Genomic DNA, 15,000 nt, shown 5'->3' with positions numbered 1-15,000 from the left:
CGTTCGGCGGTCACGCGTTTCCGCATGACCGCTGCTGATCCAACAGCCTACTCGAGACGAAAGACAAGAGCTTGGCGCGCGCGTACTCGCGCAGCTCTCCAAAGCCACTCGGCCAGTGCCAGGGACGGCTCTCTGCGCCGGAGCCACAACAAGTCTACTTGAGGCGGAAGACGAAGCCAGCAAGGGCCTGGCCGCAAGTGCGTTCGAATACGGGATTACAGTCCCTCGTCTGTCCGTACTTCCTCTTTCGACGTGCGGCGCCTTCCCAAAGCGCACAAGTCCGCAAACCGCAGAACGCTTCCGACGTAGCAAAGCCGCGTTTCCTTCGGTACTTCGCAGCAACGCCGCCTTTCCCTCGGCGGCGGGCAAATAGCCTGCAGACGTCGTCGCATTGAACCGCGAACTCGACACCTCGCGCGTCACGAGCGGGAGCCGACCGGCAGCCTCCGGCCCTTTCGGGCGCGGTGGAATTTGCCGCGGAGGACGGGAGAGTGCTTTAGGCCACGGTTCCTTCCGTACTTGGCAGCCGCACCCTCAATACCGCCGGTTCCATGACCGACCGAGCGCCGCACCGTTCCTTTAGTACTTGGGCAGCAACAAAGTCGGGTCGTTACTCCACACTCGCCGCAGGAAGCGACCGGCAGCCGCCAGCCTTTTCAGACTCGGCAGCGTTTGCCGCGGAGGACGGGAGAGCGCTCGCACCACGGTTCCGTGTGTACTAAGCGGCAGCGGCATTAGCTCTCGACCGTCAGTTCCTTGACCGACCGCACGCTTCGCCGTTCCCCTCGTACTGGGCAAGAGCAGCAGGTCGGGTCGTCTTACTCCCATTCCGCGCAAGAGTGCCGAGGCGGACTTCAGAAAGCCCACCCAACAGTGTGCGTTACGCCGTTTCTACCCGCGGGCGCGGCCAAGCCAACCGTCCAAGGTTGCAGCCGGCGTCCACTGGGCGCAACAAATTTGGCACGGGGCGCCCTTCGAAATTCGGGCAATCCCCGGCATGTTCGGGTATAGCCGTCCCCGCGTCCAAGCGGGGCCAGCGGCGGAAAGCGTCGGGCGCAGCGAGCTGCTTCACCCACACGGGGTAGAAACAATGGCGCTCGTCACCCTCGAACAATCCGGTAATGATCCTTCCGCAGGTTCACCTACGGAAACCTTGTTACGACTTTTACTTCCTCTAAATGATCAAGTTTGGTCATCTTTCCAACAGACCGGCGCAACCGAAAGGCCGCGCCGGACATCGGTCCGAAGACCTCACTAAATCATTCAATCGGTAGTAGCGACGGGCGGTGTGTACAAAGGGCAGGGACGTAATCAACGCGAGCTTATGACTCGCGCTTACTGGGAATTCCTCGTTCAAGGGGAACAATTGCAAGCCCCTATCCCAATCACGAAAGAAGTTCCACGGGTTACCCAGTCTTTTCAGACAGGGATAAACACGCTGCTTCCTTCAGTGTAGCGCGCGTGCGGCCCCGGACATCTAAGGGCATCACAGACCTGTTATTGCTCTGTTTCGTGCGGCTAGGAGCCGCTTGTCCCTCTAAGAAGGTTGTAAGGTGCTGGGAACCCCGCACCTATTTAATAGGCTAGAGTCTCGTTCGTTATCGGAATTAACCAGACAAATCGCTCCACCAACTAAGAACGGCCATGCACCACCATCCACCGAATCAAGAAAGAGCTCTCAATCTGTCAATCCTCCCAGTGTCCGGGCCGGGTAAGTTTTCCCGTGTTGAGTCAAATTAAGCCGCAGGCTCCACTCCTGGTGGTGCCCTTCCGTCAATTCCTTTAAGTTTCAGCTTTGCAACCATACTTCCCCCGGAACCCAAACACTTTGGTTTCCCGGAAGCTGCCCGCCGAGTCATTTGAGTAACTCAGGCGGATCGCTGGTTGGCATCGTTTATGGTCAGAACTAGGGCGGTATCTGATCGCCTTCGAACCTCTGACTTTCGTTCTTGATCAAAGAAAACATTCTTGGCAAATGCTTTCGCAGTAGTTCGTCTTGCGACGGTCCAAGAATTTCACCTCTAGCGCCGCAATACGAATGCCCCCGTCTGTCCCTCTTAATCATTACCTCGTATTCCAAAAACCAACAGAACAGAAACGAGGTCTTGTTCTATTATTCCATGCAAGTTTATTCAGGCGACTCGCCTGCGTTGAGCACTCTAATTTTTTCAAAGTAAAAGCACCGGCCTTCTCGAGGCACACAATGAAGTGCACCAAGAAAGGACCGGCATGATGTTCAGTCCGAGCCGTCGCATCGGGTAGATGCACTACTCGTCTGGAACTGAGATCCAACTACGAGCTTTTTAACCGCAGCAGCTTTAGTATACGCTATTGGAGCTGGAATTACCGCGGCTGCTGGCACCAGACTTGCCCTCCAATTGATCCTCGTTAAAGGATTTAGAGTGTACTCATTTCAATTACGGGGCCTCAAAAGAGTCCCGTATTGTTATTTTTCGTCACTACCTCCCCGTGCCGGGAGTGGGTAATTTGCGCGCCTGCTGCCTTCCTTGGATGTGGTAGCCGTTTCTCAGGCTCCCTCTCCGGAATCGAACCCTGATTCTCCGTTACCCGTAACAACCATGGTAAGCAAGTAACCTACCATCGAAAGTTGATAAGGCAGACACTTGAAAGAAACGTCGCCGGCTCGTGGCCATGCGATCAGCACAAAGTTATCCAGAGTCACCACACAATACGGGCCGAAACCCGATCGATCTTGGTCTAATAAAAGCACCCGTCGCCCAAAGGGCTTCAGGCTCACTGCATGTATTAGCTCTAGAATTGCCACAGTTATCCAAGTAGGAAGAAACGATCTAAGGAACCATAACTGATTTAATGAGCCATTCGCGGTTTCGCCTTATTTCGGCATGTACTTAGACATGCATGGCTTAATCTTTGAGACAAGCATATGATTACTGGCAGGATCAACCAGGTAATCGTTCAACTGCGCGTCCCGCCTGTCAAGCAGGCCGGACGCCGTTTTTGCGATGCCGAGGCCACCTTCAGGCGCCCCAGCACGCTTCGTTCTTGCAAAGAGTAGCACTTTGCACAGTCCGAGACGACGGCGTTCGAGCTCGCTACGGCGCCCTCCCCGAAGGGCCGGGTATCGCCACGCGGCAAGAAGCACGCAACATTCTCGATAGACTGGTTGTGTCGACTCGATCACGGCTTGCGGTTTCTCTTGAGCCCGCAGCACAGGTGGACCGACCGACACTTGCAACGTAGCCGAGACGGCAAAGCCGCCAGGCGACGGGTCACGCCCGCGCCTTCGGCGCTTTCGCATTTGACTCGTCCGAGGACGATGCGGAACACAACTCGATATCGTGGAGAAAGCGTCGTCCGACAACCAGCCCCTAACGCATCAAGCGGATGAGGCTGCAGACGTCAGCTGTGGGATCCACGGGAGCGATACCGGGGACACGCTTGACGGGCACGAAGCCCGCCGCATATCAAACACCCAGGTCGCTTTTGGGGGCGACTGCTCTCTGGGACCCCCATATAATAGCAGCGATAAGTTCCCAAATCTCCATGGGGCCGTACTCGTGCCACTTTCGACGAGCGTTTGGCGAAAATCGTGCCGCCTCGCAGCGCCGCGAGCGAGATGGAAAGCTTACGTCGGCAGCGCAATGCCGAAGTCGTGAAAGCGCAGCGCGTCGACCGAATGCGCGAACGGCAATCTCTCGCCTATGGACAGCGCGGTTTCCAGAACAATCGCCTTTCTGTGCCCCTACGGGGCCGCACGCTAGCGCGGCCCTTTCGCCGTTTCCGAGCACGAGTGCGACCGGCGCGGGCGGCGTGCTCGACACCCCGGCTGACGCCGTTTCGGACTTTGTCTCTTCGCGCGCTCGCGCCAACGCCGCGGCAAAACGACGACCTCTGCGCGGTTCTTTCCCGGTTCCCGGCGTGCTATAGTGCAGCCAGCCGGACGGTGGCGACGACTCAGTCGCGGCCGTGCGGTGGCTTGTACGCCAAAGTTGCGTGACGGGCGTCGAGCTCCCGCCGCGGCCCGGCTCAGGTGGTTTCGGACTTCTGTCTCTTCCGAGCGCTCGCGTCGTCGTGGGCACGATTCTCGAGTGCGGAGCGGTGCGCGGACACCACCACGAACACGCGCAAGCCGAAAACGGCACTACGGTACAACGTCGGCCAGGGCGGTACGGCCCCCTTATGTGAGCAGCGATAAGTGACCAGATCTCCACGGGGCCGTACTCGTGCGACAAGGCGGCGTACTGCGCCGAGCCGAGCGCCAATATTTGGCCTTGGCACGGCCGATTTGAGCTCTCGCGATCGCCGCGGTACCGCCGCTCACCGATTCAAGGCACGCTAGCGCGGCCCCTTCGCCATTTTTCGAGTAAGAGTGCGAAAAGCGCGCGCGGCGTGCTCGTCGCCCCGGCTGACGTAGTCTCGGACTTAGTCTCGCTCACGCCGCCCCGGCTGACGTCGTCTCGGACTTAGTCGCGCTCACACCGCCCCGGCTCACGTGGTTTCGGACTTCCGTCTCTTCCGAGCGCTCGCGTCGTCGTGGGCACGATTCTCGAGTGCGGAGCGGTGCGCGGACACCACCACGAACACGCGCAAGCCGAAAATGGCACTACGGTACAACGTCGGCCAGGGCGGTACGGCCCCCTTATATGAGCAGCGATAAGTGACCAGATCTCCACGGGGCCGTACTCGTGCGACAAGGCGGCGTACTGCGCCGAGCCGAGCGCCAATATTTGGCCTTGGCACGGCCGATTTGAGCTCTCGCGATCGCCGCGGTACCGCCGCTCACCGATTCAAGGCACGCTAGCGCGGCCCCTTCGCCATTTTTCGAGTAAGAGTGCGAAAAGCGCGCGCGGCGTGCTCGTCGCCCCGGCTGACGTAGTCTCGGACTTAGTCTCGCTCACGCCGCCCCGGCTGACGTCGTCTCGGACTTAGTCGCGCTCACACCGCCCCGGCTCACGTGGTTTCGGACTTTCGTCTCTTCCGAGCGCTCGCGTCGTCGTGGGCACGATTCTCGAGTGCGGAGCGGTGCGCGGACACCACCACGAACACGCGCAAGCCGAAAACGGCACTACGGTACAACGTCGGCCAGGGCGGTACGGCCCCTTATAAGAGCAGCGATAAGTGACCAGACCTCCACGGGGCCGTACTCGTGCGACAAGGCGGCGTACTGCGCCGAGCCGAGCGCCAATATTTGGCTTTGGCACGGCCGATTTGAGCTCTCGCGATCGCCGCGGTACCGCCGCTCACCGATTCAAGGCACGCTAGCGCGGCCCCTTCGCCATTTTTCGAGTAAGAGTGGGAAAAGCGCGCGCGGCGTGCTCGACGCCCCGGCTGACGTCGTCTCGGACTTGGTCGACGCCCCGGCTGACGTAGTCTCGGACTTAGTCTCGCTCACGCCGCCCCGGCTGACGTCGTCTCGGACTTAGTCGCGCTCACACCGCCCCGGCTCACGTGGTTTCGGACTTTCGTCTCTTCCGAGCGCTCGCGTCGTCGTGGGCACGATTCTCGAGTGCGGAGCGGTGCGCGGACACCACCACGAACACGCGCAAGCCGAAAACGGCACTACGGTACAACGTCGGCCAGGGCGGTACGGCCCCTTATAAGAGCAGCGATAAGTGACCAGACCTCCACGGGGCCGTACTCGTGCGACAAGGCGGCGTACTGCGCCGAGCCGAGCGCCAATATTTGGCTTTGGCACGGCCGATTTGAGCTCTCGCGATCGCCGCGGTACCGCCGCTCACCGATTCAAGGCACGCTAGCGCGGCCCCTTCGCCATTTTTCGAGTAAGAGTGGGAAAAGCGCGCGCGGCGTGCTCGACGCCCCGGCTGACGTCGTCTCGGACTTGGTCGACGCCCCGGCTGACGTAGTCTCGGACTTAGTCTCGCTCACGCCGCCCCGGCTGACGTCGTCTCGGACTTAGTCGCGCTCACACCGCCCCGGCTCACGTGGTTTCGGACTTGCGTCTCTTCCGAGCGCTCGCGTCGTCGTGGGCACGATTCTCGAGTGCGGAGCGGTGCGCGGACACCACCACGAACACGCGCAAGCCGAAAACGGCACTACGGTACAACGTCGGCCAGGGCGGTACGGCCCCTTATAAGAGCAGCGATAAGTGACCAGACCTCCACGGGGCCGTACTCGTGCGACAAGGCGGCGTACTGCGCCGAGCCGAGCGCCAATATTTGGCCTTGGCACGGCCGATTTGAGCTCTCGCGATCGCCGCGGTACCGCCGCTCACCGATTCAAGGCACGCTAGCGCGGCCCCTTCGCCATTTTTCGAGTAAGAGTGGGAAAAGCGACCGCGGCGTGCTCGACGCCCCGGCTGACGTCGTCTCGGACTTAGTCGACGCCCCGGCTGACGTAGTCTCGGACTTGGTCTCGCTCACGCCGCCCCGGCTGACGTAGTCTCGGACTTGGTCTCGCTCACGCCGCCCCGGCTGACGTCGTCTCGGACTTAGTCGCGCTCACACCGCCCCGGCTCACGTGGCTTCGGACTTGGTCTCTTCGAGCGCTCGCAGCCAGGTCGGGGCCGACGCCGACGTCTGCGTGGGGCTTCAACGATTCCCGGCGCGACGCAATGCAACTGCGCGCAGGATGCCAGCGACTCCGCCGTGGCCGTGCGGCGGTGTACACGCAGAAGTTTCGTGAAGGGGTATCGAGCTCCCGCCGCCCCGGCGGACGTGGTTTCGGACTTTAGCGCTCGCAGCGATCTCGCGGCGATCGCTGACGTCTGCGCGGTTTCAGGTGTGCTACGATGCAGCAGTCTGCCGCACGACAATTTACGGAAGCGAGTGCATTCCGCCCCGGCGGACGCGGCAGCGGACTTTGTGCCTGCGGGAGTGCTCTTGTTGCTGTAAAATTTGAACGGGTGCAGCTGCGCGAAGCAAGTGTACACATTTTCTCTCTCTCTCTCTCTCTCTCTGCCTCTGAGGCGACTGTAATTTTAATTTAAATGCAATTGGAGGCGGGAGCAACCTGATGAGAGTAGGCGGACTTCGGCACACCTTGTAGTTTAGAAATTGTTTTCAAGCTTTGAGGACATACACAATCGCGCCATCTGCTTTCCCCGTCTCTTTGGCACTTCATAGTGTGTGCAGCATGCTCTGCATTCCAAAGAAACGCGCCTGTTTCTCCCCCTCTCTCACGTTCTTCTTGTCTTTCTTGCTGCTCTTGTGAGAAGTTGCTATGCTCTTTACTCGCTGTAAAATAGAATGCTTGCGCGAGCCAACAACTTGCGTGTCTTTCTTTTTTTTTGTTGTTGTTGTTTTTTTCTCTCTTCCCAAGACGTTTCTGCCATTATTCACTAGCTCTCGTTCTTAGTATGCAACGGAGCGTTAGCTCGCGCCATCTACCTTTCTTTCTGTATGGCGAAGGCCGTAGGTTTTCCTAGTTCCGCACACAGATGGCGCGGATGCGTTTTCGCGCCAGTTTCGAACGACCTCGCTGTACACATGTTTCTCATTTAAAAGTTTCAAAGGGGCTTGCGAAAGGGCGTGGTCCTTTTTTCTTGCGCAAGGCTGAGCTTTCCAGCTGTGCTTAAGCTATGCTAGCATGTGTGCGTATGTGTGTGTGTGTGTGTGTGTGTGTGTGTGTGTGTGTGTGCGTGCGCGCGCGCGCGTGCGTGCGCGTGCATATGTGTGCGTGTGTGTGTATACACGCACACGGTAAAGATGATGGGGTAGCGCTATTTCTTTCTTTCTTTCTTTCTTTTTTAACAACACCTGTGCTCCACATGGCGATCTTCCTGCCCTCTATGTTTCCGGTTGGAAGGAGTGCGCAGCCTTTTCTATATTTATTTATTTTTTTTTTTTCATTCTCTTTCATTCGTACATGAGGCGCGCTACCTAATTCTAGCGGTCGAATCGACACGTTGCAATCCGTCCCGGCCTGTGCCGTATGAAAACTTTCAGTGGGCCTTGCGGTAAATAAAAGGAAATGAGGGAAATGCGCGTAGTGTATTACACTTGCGCACGGGCTTGAAACGAAGGCCTCAAAGAAAGCCGCCTTGAGCGGTCGCATTCAGACGGAAGTAAGCATTCCCCTTGCGCGTGTTTTCCGCTCGCCTGTTCCGTTTTCTACGAGGTTGCCTTCGTTGGTTTTGCCTTGCGAACAAGCTTGCGCTCGGGTCTCGTTTCTACGCGACGGCGTTTCGTTAACAGTGAAAGACTGAGGCGTCGCGAGTTGATTCGCGAGATAGAGAGCATAGAGTCTCTAGACGGGCTGGGTTTTATAAGATTGCCCACGCTGTTGCTGAGGTTACCAATGTCGCCAGGGCACCCACAAGGCAGTGGTACAATGGAGTGAAGTGAAAGACATCGCTTCTCGGCCTTTTGGCTAAGATCAAAGTGTAGTCACTGCAGCTGGCTTGCCCGGCCTTTGACACACTCATCTTTGTAGAGGCGCCCGGTTACCTGCTCCGGTCATAGCAAGGTCTTTCCCCTATCCCAGCCCTATCTTTCCAGGCCCTCGGCTCCCTGCTGCACTGCCTCCAGGACAGCCCGCGTGCTGCTACCTGGTGGCCCCTGGACGACCCACACCGGCCCGCTTCCTGGTCCTGCCGCTGCCTGGCGCTGCCTGCCGCCCCCCGGAGACTCCTGCCCCGCTCGGCCTGACCACTGCTTGGTGCTGCCTGCCTGCGGGGTGCCCGCTGGTCCTGCCGTCCCGACTGGTGCTGTGCTGGGGCACAACCGGCTGGCCCCTGCCTTCGCCATCGTCTGTCATGGGCCCGGCCCACTAGCTGCCACCCCTGGTGGCCCCCTAGCCTCCGGACCTGGCCTCCTTTAAGGAGAGCCGCCGGGTCCGGAAGGTAAGACCATACAATGGACTCTGGGGGCCACGGCCGCACGGCCCATGACACCAGTGAAGACGATGGCGACCCCATCACCCCTAGGCAGGAACGCCAGCCGGCCCGTGAGGATGGCACCCTCACGGTGTTCTTTCCCGTGCCCCAAACGGTCCGGTGCTGCGAAGAGGGCTGCCGAGCTGCCTATGCCGCGGCCAAATGGACAGCGCGGCGGCAGTCCCTCCAGCGGCACCTGGAACTCGAACACGGCACCAGGATCCGGCGCACCATCAACGTGTGCACCATCTGCGGCGAGACACTGGGGCTTCGACCAGCCTCTCACGCCTGCCTGGCTGCAGCCAACTTGACTGCCGCCCCCCCTGCTGCCCTGCCACACCAGTGTGGCAGTTGCCCAATGTCCTTCCCCACAAGGAGGGGCTTGGGCAACCACGAGCAGTGGCACAGGAGGGAGGCGGCACTGGCGGCCAGGCGTGATCTCGCCGCGGGTGCTGCCACTGGTGCGTCGGAGCAGGACAGCGACAGCACCCCCGCAGCAGAGCAGGACAGCACCGAGGGTCCCGCTGAGGACCCTCCTGGAACACCAGCAGTGGCGACCGGGCAGGCCGCCGACCAGGAGCCGTCTCCCGTGGCACCTCGGGGAACACCCGGACACAGCAGCGATGGCGAGATGGCCGAGGCACCTTCTCCGCGGACGCCAAACCAGTCAGGGCGGACCGCGGCCTCGGCCTCTCCTTCTCCAACACCATCGCTGCCGTCCAACCGAGGCAGCCTGGGAGCACCAGTCTCCGAGGCTCACGAGCCGGCGGCCATGCAGGAGCTCTCCCCGGGCAGGGCAGAGGTGCAGGACCATGACGGAAGCAACCAGGACTTCGGGACCCAGGACGAACATGCTGGTACCACACGGCCAGAGGGCAGTGCGTGGACCTTAGCGGACGAAACGGCAGAGCTGCGGGCATTGAGCCGGTTGCCTGAGTCTGCTGGGGAGTGGGCACGGTTCGAAAACATCCTTGACCGTGCCACTGCAGCCGCAACCAAACACCTGCGGCTGCCAGTCGGGGACTCGCGCCAATCACGGAGGCGCGAGGTGAACCCCGACAACCCCCAGCAGATACAAACTCTCTACAGAAGGAACCGGCGCCGGGCAGTGCGGCTAATCACTGAAGGCCCGTCCCAGCTCTGTCCGATCGACCCCCACGCACTGCAGGACCACTACTCGAACCTCTGGTCACCAACACCCGTGGATACCAGCATCCTGAGGTCAAGGCTTCCAGCCACCGAAGAACTGGACTTGTGCCCCTTTACACCGGAAGAAGTCGCAGCCAAGCTCCGTAAATGCGAGAGTACAGCTCCAGGGGAGGACCGCCTCACGTACCACCACTGGAGGCAGGTGGACCCTGAGGGCAGGTTCCTGGCGGCGGTATACAACGTATGCCTCCAATACCGCCGCACGCCCCTGAGCTGGAAGTCGACGAGGACTATCCTGATATACAAGAAGGGCGACCGCGAGGACCCCACAAACTGGCGACCCATTGCCCTTGGTCGCACGATCGCCAAACTGTATGCCGGGTGTCTCACCACCCGGCTGCAGAGGTGGTTGGGCGACCATGCGGTACTGTCCAGGTGTCAGAAGGGCTTCCTGCCGCACGATGGGGTGTTTGAACACAACTTCGTGCTGCAGGGACGCCTGGATGATGCTAGGACAGGAGGTGGGGAGCTGTGCGTGGGGTTCCTCGATTTTGCCAACGCTTTCGGCTCGGTCGCCCATCAGGCCCTCGTCGACGCTGTCCGCGGCGCCGGCGCGGGGGAGGCCTTTGCTACCATCGTTGAAGACCTCTACCGCGCCAACACCACCTGCGTCGTGGCAGCAGCTGGCATTACGGAGCCAATCACCATCGGAGCTGGGCTGAGACAGGGCTGTCCTCTGAGCGGCCTGCTTTTCAACCTGGTGGTGGACCCGGTCATCCGTGCAGTACAGGGAGGCGATAGGCAGCACAACATCCTTGCCTACGCCGATGATCTGACGCTGCTGGCCGCGGATCCCGCCACCCTGCAGAGCCGCTTGGACCGTGTAACAGCCCTGTCGGCCCGGCTCGGGCTGCGACTCAACGCCGCCAAGTGCCGGTCTCTACACCTGTCTGGTCGCCACCCCGTGGGTACACGGCCCACCTCTTTCACCGTGGGTGGCGACCCGATTCCGGCGCTTGGCGACTTCCAGGGGCACAAGTTCCTGGGCCGTCCAGTGGGGTTCAGGGTGCTACCGGACGAGACGACGGTCGACGAGGCCATCCACCTGGGCAGAAAGCTGCTCTCCTCTATGCTCGCCCCATGGCAGAGGCTGGATGCTATCAAAACATTTTTGTATCCAGCCCTCAACTTTGCCATGCGGGTGGGCCTTGCCAGCAAGGGAGAGTGGCAACGCCTGGACGAGGAGCTCCGCCCGCTCATCAAGAAGACCCTGTACGTGCCAGCCAGAGCTTCCAATGAATACTTGTACGGAAGCTCACAGGCTGGCAGTGCAGGGATCCCACTTGCGGCGGAGCTCAGCGACATCTGTCGGGTGGATGGAGCCTTCAAGCTACTGACGTCGACCGACGTGGAGGTCCGGGAGCGTGCAGCAGGAGAGCTCGAGGGCGTAGTGTCAAGGCGGCTGAGACGACCCGCGAACACCGAGGACATGGAGGCCTACCTCTCAGGCGAGACGGAGGGCGACTTTCGGCAAACGTCCACACAGGTCCAGTCTGTGTGGACGGAGGCCCGCAAAGCCTCCCGTCGCCTCTCCGTCGCCTGGGAGCTGTTGGAGCATTGAGCCCGCATCAACTGCGGGGAGGCCTCTGTGTCAGCGAGGAACCGCCACAAGCTGATCAAGACCATCCGGGCGCTCCTCTCCACCGAAAGGGACCAATCTCTGCAAGACAAACCGAACCAAGGCAAGGCGATGGTGTGTGTGGCGGCCGACCCGGCAAACTCACACTTCATGAGGTCCGGCCGCTACACCCATTTCATCGACTGGCGCTTCATTCATCGAGCCCGACTAAATCTCCTCCCCCTCAACGCCACAAGACTCTGGGCACCCGCGGCGGACAAAAGATGCAGACGCTGCGGGTATGGGGAGGAGACACTGCCGCATGTACTTTGCCATTGCATGCGGCAGAGCCGGGCCATGACGGAGCGCCATAACACCATCGTCGCCAGAATAAAAAAGGCTGCTTTGGGTCGGTTTACAGTCATTGCGGAGAACCAGGTCGTAGGCAACACATCACTCAAGCCCGACCTGGTACTGGCCCGTGGAGAGGAGGCACTCATCCTGGACGTCTGCTGCCCTTTCGAGAACAGGCTGCAGGCGTTCCAGGACGCCCGGAAGGCTAAGGAGGAGAAGTACGCCCCTGTACAGCGTCATCTCCTCCGGCGGTTCCAGCGTGTGACGGTGGACGCGGTGGTCGTCGGCTGCCTTGGCAGCTGGGATGTGGGGAACGACCGGGTGATGCGCAGGCTGTGCAGTAGGTCATACCTACGGACACTTAAACGCCTGTGCATCAGTGACACAATAAGCGCCTCTACAAAGATTTTTAGAGCCCATGTCGGCACCTCTTAATGATCTTATGTTTTTAGAGAAGCGCCATTTTTTGCACTGTTTTACACCTTTACAGTTTTAGTCTTTTATTACTAACACCACTAACTAGTTTTTTTAGCCATTTGTTTGCGTTTTTAGATTATACACCTTTTATTCGTTTTCTCCTTGGTTCTGTAACTTGTATTTTTTGATGTTCTGTAACTAGCATGAATAAAAACTCTGTTCTTATCAGCTTAATATCTGATACGGGTTCTATATGGACCCACGATATTAAACCTATTTTTGGAAGTTGGCGGAGTGCTTGAAGCCTGCTTCACCTCCGCCGCAGGTCGGCCCGGTATTGCACTACCTCCGGGATCGGCCCCCGCTCACTTAGGTGAGACTTCATTCAATCAAAATGAAGAACACAAGCTCGAAGCGAGCACTCACGTGACACGCACCATTCCCATACTATACGCAACGATGCCGGTGTTTCTGAACGATTGTCTGCTGTAATGAGCCACTTGGGGGGGGGGGGGGGGGGAAGGGTGATTAGCCGTGGGTTTTGCAATCAATGTAAGTCCCACTCAAAGCCAACACTGCATTTTGGAGTTCACTATCGCTTTGATCCGTAAACGACAGCAAGCTCGCCCTGCGAAAATCCGCTGCCCTAGTGGAAGAAAGGTTCCCTATGAAACAAAAATGGAGTGCCCGATTTCCGGCAACATTTTCGCTGCAGTGGGACCGAGCGCCTCGAAAACAAACTTGTCGTATGGCCAAGTGTGGCGAAATATATTCAAGGGTTCAGAGGTGCCTCAGCTTTCCAACCTGTATGTTATGAATACCTGTTGCTACCTTTTCGTCATCATCATCCTGCTGGCTACGACCACTGCAGGGCAAAGACCTCTCCCATTATTCTCCAAGCACCCCGGTCACGTGTAAGCCCGGTCACGGTCGCCGTCTAGTGCCTGCGCCCTTCCTAATCTAATCTGCCCTCCTAAATTTCCGCCACCCCGTGCTACGCTTCCCTTCTCTTGGAATTCAGTCGGTAACCCTTAATTGATGATCTTCCCCCCACATTGCATGCCCTGCGCACGCCCATTTCTTTTTCTTGGTTTAAACTAAGGTGTCATTAGCTCGCGTTTGTTCGCTCACCCCCCGAATCTGCTCTATTCTTATCCCCCGTAGCGCTACACCCATCATTCTTCTTTCCAAAGCTCGTCGCGTCGCCCTCAGTTACCCTTCGGTAATCCTTAAGGTCCTTCGTTGCGGCACTCGCGGCATCTTTCTCATTTAAATAAGGCTATTTCGTTCAGTTTTGGGGGAAAACTCAATGAGCTAGGCGCGATTGTGTCCCCGGCGCCGCTCTCAACAAGATGGCGGCGCCCAGGCTTTTTGCCTGGTGGTTCGGCTTGACGCAGAACACGCCTGCAGGGCAGTGAAGCCGCATTGAAGGGGCAACGAGCGGCGCAGTGAAGCGCATGCTCGGGCGAAAAACGCGAACATCAGCCAAAAATACAACCAAATGGCCAAATACGAATTTCCGTTATGGGAAATTGGAGTTCAGTTGGCGCGTTGCGCTCGCCTAAGGTAAAGAACATAAATGCGAGTGCCACATCAGCCAAGTCAATGCTGAGGATCGCGTATCATTTCTTATTTATTTTTCCCCTTGCCTCCTGGCCTGCGTGGCCCTAGCGCGCATGCCCACGAAAGTAATGCAATAAGGAAAACGCGAAATCATGCGGTGACGGCTGTATCATATCCATTGTGCGTGCTTTGTTCTTTTTGGACTACAGTGGTGTGCGTTATGAGAAAGTTTCAGTGACCAGCGAACCTATATTTAGAACCACATTTACGGTTACTGCTAACAAGCTGCGGGTAGGTGTTTTTTTTTTCTTTCTTTCTTTTTTTCGCTACCAACGATGGGTTATCGCAACCGCGATCGGTTGTGCTAGACGCGTTCTTGCCAAACGTTGGCTCTATACGCGACCCGTGACGCGTGGTCGGCACATTCAAGCAGTCCATTGCAAACCGTTCCAAGAAGAAGGATGCTAGCTCCACGTTCCGCCGGGAGCGCTAGTTCGAAGATTGTACTTTTAGACCCTCGAGGAAGCACCGCCATCCCACGTTTTCTATAACGCGCTAAGACTCAGAGCGACAGCGACCACTTGTCTTTGTCAATATCTCGGACACACTTTTTTTTTTTTCTTTAATCCAGATCGTCAGACGAGCCCGCGTTCACGCGCACTCGCTCTCTCCGATAAGCAGGGTAGCTCGGTTGGGGTGTTGTAGGGCCTCGCGCATGCGCTGCTGAGTTCGTCGCTTCGCCGGCCGGTCGACGCTGGCGCGGTACTGGTAATCAACTTCGACGGGCATGGTGAAACGTCACTGTGAAACGTCACGACTAGCAATGCAATGTGTTTGCGAGCAATCGGAGAAATGAGAGAGCCCCTGTAGATTAGTGGAAACGTTCCTCCAAGTATTACGTTTGCAATTTGCGCCTACGAACATGAACTAGACAAAGGAAATGATCTGTAGCCGCCTTCACTTCATAAAATTCCCGTACGAAGAAATTTGCGTGCGCACGTGATCTCCCGCATGAAACCAGACGATAGGTTAATTTTAGCCGTTCATTTCGATTTGCCGAATGTAAACCGGAACACTTTCTCCA

The 15,000-nt window shown here is 58.3% G+C and overlaps 2 non-coding genes across 2 annotated transcripts; one reads left to right on the top strand and one right to left on the bottom strand.

Annotated features, from left to right (window-relative positions):
* Nucleotides 1-1,119: 1,119 nt before the first annotated feature.
* LOC139053520 (small subunit ribosomal RNA) lies at nt 1,120-2,932 on the bottom strand. The gene has a single exon (XR_011510536.1). It is a non-coding gene; the product is annotated as a small subunit ribosomal RNA (ribosomal RNA).
* Nucleotides 2,933-12,532: 9,600 nt separating this feature from the next.
* Nucleotides 12,533-12,721, top strand: LOC139053513 (U2 spliceosomal RNA). Its single transcript, XR_011510529.1, has one exon. It is a non-coding gene; the product is annotated as a U2 spliceosomal RNA (small nuclear RNA).
* Nucleotides 12,722-15,000: the final 2,279 nt, after the last annotated feature.

This window comes from Dermacentor albipictus, unplaced genomic scaffold (assembly GCF_038994185.2).
Source record: "Dermacentor albipictus isolate Rhodes 1998 colony unplaced genomic scaffold, USDA_Dalb.pri_finalv2 scaffold_146, whole genome shotgun sequence".
Classification (NCBI taxonomy): Eukaryota; Metazoa; Arthropoda; class Arachnida; order Ixodida; family Ixodidae; genus Dermacentor; species Dermacentor albipictus.
This window is presented reverse-complemented; position numbering and strand designations above follow the sequence as displayed.